Genomic DNA, 5,836 nt, shown 5'->3' with positions numbered 1-5,836 from the left:
GGATTCCTCCAATGGCCAGATTTGAGGCATCTGCTTCAATGTAAAAGGGTTCTTTCAAATCCGGGTGTTGCAACACTGGGGCTGATACAAACGCTTCTTTTAGCAATTGAAAAGAGTCTTCAGAGTCTTGGCCCCAAACAAATCGCGCATCCTTCTTCAAAAGGCGAGTAATGGGACCCACCTTTTCCGAAAAATTTTGGATGAACCTCCGATAGAAGTTGGCGAATCCCAAAAAACTTTGTATCTCTTTCACAGATCTGGGAGCTGGCCAAGATTTGATTGCCTGTAGCTTGGAGTCATCCATATAAACCCCTTTTGGAGACAGAATAAATCCTAAGAACTCCACCTTAGAAGAATGAAAGACACACTTTTCCAATTTCACGAACAGGTGATGTTCCAACAATCGTTCCAAAATCACTCTAACATGACCAACATGCTCCTCCAGACTGTTTGAAAAAATGAGGATATCATCGATGTAGACCACAGCGAATCGATCCGAAAATTCTCGAAGCACATCATTTACGAAATGCTGGAAGGCAGCTGGGGCGTTACATAACCCAAAGGGCATAACTTGGTATTCAAACAACCCCAACCGCGTTCGAAAGGCTGTCTTCCACTCCTCTCCTTCCGCCATTCTCACAAGATGATATGCTCCTCGCAGATCCAACTTGGTATAGATGCACGCGTCCTTGACCTGATCTAGGAGTTCCGAAATGAGAGGTAAAGGATAGCGATTCTTTTTTGTCACTAGATTTAAGGCTCTGTAATCTATACAGGTTCTCAAAGAACCATCCTTCTTAGGAATGAAGAAGAGAGGAGATGACACTGGAGACTGGGAGGGTCGTATAATTCCACACGCTAAACTTTGCTCTATGTATTCCTTCAAGTGCAAATTCTCTGGCTCAGACAAAGCATAAATGCGACTGCAGGGCAAAGGTGCTCCAGGCTCCAACTCGATTCGACAATCGTAGTCCCGATGAGGCGGTAATTTTCTGGCTTCTTGTTCATTAAACACCTCTGTCAGATCTTGATATTCCTGTGGAATCTCAGGAATCTCTACTGCACAAATCATCTGTACTTGATCTGCCAAACTGGACGACAACGTGGTCTGCACCTCTTCGACTTGCTCACGGAAACAATGCTCATGACAGAAGGTTGAATTCATTTCCACAGTACGCCTTGACCAATCGATCTGTGGATTGTGTTCTGTGAGCCAGGGCAATCCCAAAATCATCTGAAATTGAGGCGCATCAATTAAATTGAAACTAATATTGCTTCGATGTTCTCCAGGACCTACTACCAAAATTGCCTCGGTGTCAAAGACAATTGGACCAGATGATAAGTTGGTACCATCCACAGCTCTAACCGGCTCCGGCCTTGGTTTCTTCTCAAATCTTATGCCCATAGTTTTTGCGAACTGGATATCACAGAAATTTCCTGTGGCACCAGAATCCAACATGATGTCTACCTCTTCTTCTCGTCTCTCCCCGAAGCAAATCTTACAGGACAAGATCAGATGTGGAGCTGCAGATTGGAGAGTGTTCGCTAATGATTGAGGTTTGGGAGTTGACTCTAAAGGAGCTCCCACCAGAGCAACTCCGTCTACTGGTGGAGCCTGTCTTTTACCCATTGCTTAGATTTTGGTTTCTTGGTACATTCTCTGACAAAATGACCAGGCTGTCCACAATACATACAGAGCCTTCCCATTTGGCGTTTCTCCCTTTCTTCCTTCGAAAGCGGTCCACGAACTGTGCCAATTTGCATGGGTTCTTCAGGAACGACCCCTTCAGAATGCTTTACCGGTTCAACTCTAGCACGATCAAATCTAGGGGGAAATGGTTTCAAGTCTTTTCTTTTTTCACTACGTCGTTCTGACTGACGCTGATCAATTTGAAGCACAAGGTCGATGAGCTCTGACACCTCCGTGGGTCTCTGGGGAATTTGCGACAACCCATCCTTTAACTCATCCTTAAGACCTCTGTAAAAAATTGCTGCTCTTTTTTCTGAAGGCCAATTCGTTTCAACAATTAATTTATTGAACTGAGCCAGGTATGCCACCAGTTCGCGATTGCCCTGTTTCAAATCCAATAGTTCATTATCTGTAGCCTGTGATATTGTTCTTCTGTCGAAAATTCGTAAGAATTCTTTCTTGAACTCTTCAAACTTGTACAGCACAGGATCATTAGAGGAGACCAATGGCATAGACCACGAAGCTGCGTCTCCACTCAGGTAAGAGAGCATGAAAGCCACCTTGGATTGATCCTCCTTAAACAAAATAGGCTTACATAAAAAATGGAGAGAGCACTGAGTCATGAATATCTGCGCTTTATTGGGGTCCCCCTGAAACCTCTCTGGGGCTGCCAAGGGAATTGTGGGGGACATGGCATGCACTACTTGAGTGGTAAGGGACGATGAAGTAGTTGGGGAAGGATCAAAAGCTGGGGCCCTTAAACCCCCAAAATTAGGACTAGGACTTGTGGACATCTGATCAATTCTTTGCAGAAGAAAACTTGCCTCTTGATTAGATTTTCTAACCTCTTCCCTAGTCTCACTAAGTTGTTTCTGCAACCCTTCCAAAATAGAGGCTAGCGCTTTTACATCAAACCCCTCAGCCATTTTGCTCAAACGGAAGAGAATTAGAGGGCACTTCAATCTGTCAGAAGTGTACCTGAATTCTTGGCTTTTCCGTGGAAGCAGATGACTGAAGGGGGAAGCCCAGCTGAGTATTTCCTAATTCCCTCACCTCCCTGGACCCGGATTTCTCCAAGGCCAGGAACGGAAGGGAAAGGGGAAGTGGATAGACAAGAGAGACTGCCACACTGGTGCCCTAGGACTCTTCTAAAGATGGCCCAACCGCACCTAAAACATGAAGAACATCATTAATACAGTTCCCACAAGATTGCTTCCTAAACTACTAGTCACCCACTAGCTTCTCATTTTACCTTGATCAAGTGTGGAATTTGCTGCTCTCTAATTCTTCATAGGATATAACATGCTTCCTATATTAATCGATGCATACAGTTCAGTATCCAGAAGTTGCAGTTGGTAGGATGAAGATATGGAGGTAGACAGCAGTATTAATTATATGCATACAATGAATACCCCATTTACTATGCTCAACCAGAGAGATTGCTGGACGCTGCAGGAAGCTATGAAGAATAATGAATAACTGTTCCTGAAGTTAAAGTCACTCCAGTAGTTCAGTGAATTTATAGGAATGCCCCCTAAAGAGACTATCTAGGGCAGAGTACACATAGTCTATTGCAGGAAGAGTTTCACATATTAGTTCAACTGGAAAAAACACAACAAGGAACAATCCTACTGCTCAGCCGGTGAATTCGGAGCTGCTGCCAGGACCCGCTAGCACTTGGACTCTTCAGGAACGAGGGTTGCTGGAGACTTCTTGACGAGTCTGCTGAGAACCAAGCTATACTGTAGAAGCGAGACAGAATTACCTCCTCCGTGAACTGAGGAAATACGAGACTTGCATTCGGACCAAATTCTAACTCTAAAGTCTTGTCTCGTGTGCAACAATAGGCTCCGAAATTACTAAAGAGCCCTGCACAGGTAACTGTGCCCAAATTACGAATCTAATGTTCAAAATAGGAAGCGCTGAGGAAAAGCGTCCTTCCAATCCAAAACGACAGTTGAAGTGCGCAGAGCAGAGAACTCTCGCGCACGAAATGGCGGACTGTCAGCGGAACACTAGAACGCTGACCTATGAACTAGGGCGGCACAACCAGGAACCAACCTACATTCCATCGGCCCACTGTTGAGCCACTCTCTGCCGCCAAGTCCAAATGGACAGGAATGGAGTGGTACCTGAAATCAAAGGACCTTTAACGTGAGCAGGATGAATCTTGTGAGGGCCAAGTCGAGATCTGACAATCGTCATTGGATAGCCGTGGTTCGAAGCTGTGGGGAACATTTCTACATTCAAACTTAGTTTCTGAAATTAAAGTTGAAAATCTCCAGCAGGACGAGGCAGACGGGTGCAGCCAAAGACAGTTCCATGAGGCCTGATACCTCTTTGGTGAAGGACCATTGAACAGGAATTACTGCTGTGGAGAAGAATGTAGTAGAAGAAGCTGTGAAGTCAGTCCGACCGGTGATACACCGCTGGCAGATAGGCCAGCATGTTGGTCCCGGTCTCCTCCTGATTCTCAGAGCAGTTTTTAGCCAAAAATTGTTCAATTCCCCACTTTTGGATTTTGGCAATCTGGTTACCTTCAGCACCACTTCCTAGTGTCCAGGACTGTGGCTCACTATTTGGAGGATCAGGACTCACTCAGGCTGGGTCTCAGTGTAGGTCAAAGGTGAAGGGAGCCTTTGCATCCCTGAGGCTCAGAGCAGGAGGCCAGGGAACTAGCCCTTTGGAGATACTCTGGTAGTCCTGGATTCAAATTGCAAGTCCAGTCCTTCTTCCCCAGGTATGGGGCAGCAGGGCATAGAGGCAGCAATTCCGCGAGGCAGCAATTCCGCAAGGCAGCAGCAGGTCAACAGTTCAGCAGAGTGGAGGTACTTTCAGCAGCAAAGCAGTCCTCCTGACTGGCACAGTATCCACAGGCCAAGAAGTGTATTTTAGAGTTGGTGTTTGAGATCATATTTTTATACCCTGATACCCTCCTTCTGGAAGGTGGGAGAAGTTTCTAGACAGTGGTTTTGAAGTGCATGGAATTTCATAACTCCCCTGCCCTGGCCCATAGCTGGCTGCAGTGACAATGTGGATGTGTTAGGTCCTTTGTGTGCAGACAGAGCACTACCCAGTCAGTTACAAGTGGGGCTGGGCTCAGTTCCACCCCATCCTGCCAGCAGATGGCCCATCTAGGCACTCCAAATCCCTCTATTGTGTGACTGTCTGGAAGGAATTTGAAGTCTAACTGTCAGTTGCACCCAGTCATGTGACCCAAGGCAGGCTGCAGGCACAAAAGGGCCAAGGGAAGAAAAATGCCAATTTCCTAAAAGTGCCATTTTAAGAATTGTAATCAAAAACCCAACTTTAACATTAAATAGGGGTTTTCATTACAATTCCAAAAACACCAAACATGATATAGCTACCTGCTCCTAATTGGAAATTACAGATGTTTTGATGTAATAAGGATTCTCCACTGTTAACTTAAGTGTGGGGTAGGCTTCACAGTAGTGAAAAATGAAATTAGGAGTTTTTCACTAACAGGAAATGTAGAACTAAATAGTATATGCCCTACCTTTCAATGAGGGCCTTTTTCTTAAACTGTCCTGATATAAATTGATTTGGGGAAAAATAATTGCTACTTGGTTGAGAAGAAAAACAGTAAAAGACATATCAAATGCAATTTTGTTTAGTCTTTGTGACCAATACTCAGTTACCAGAACGGTGACATTATTTCAGGTGTATTTTGGAAATTACACATGCGACTTTAAAATGCTAAGCAGTGTAATGATTCAAATAACTAGCAGTCACAACAAGCAGTGCATGGAACTGTCATATTGGAGAACTGTATTGGTCTACCCTCCTAAGACCATAACAGTATCACATCTTTGATCTGAGGGAACTTGGAGTAGATTGGGTATGTGCCTTCTTTTTTATACTGTCTTTTATACATTAAATGATTCTTGTTTTAAATATTTGGTATGACTGTTTCATGTTAATATCTTATTGTGTATGTTTTTGATCGTGTTTTAGAGCGAAAGATTTGCTTTGAAAGCTAATAAAGTTAATTTAATCTACCATACCTACCATAATTATGTTTCTGGGCTCATTCTGCAAAATTAGAACTATTTAAACAAATGTTTGATGTAGAACTGCTGCATCTGAGGTATTAATCTCAACTTCCAAAAGGACAGTACTTTCTGG

The sequence above is a fragment of the Lissotriton helveticus genome, chromosome 6 (assembly GCF_964261635.1).
Source record: "Lissotriton helveticus chromosome 6, aLisHel1.1, whole genome shotgun sequence".
In the NCBI taxonomy this organism is placed as follows: domain Eukaryota; kingdom Metazoa; phylum Chordata; class Amphibia; order Caudata; family Salamandridae; genus Lissotriton; species Lissotriton helveticus.
This window is presented reverse-complemented; position numbering follows the sequence as displayed.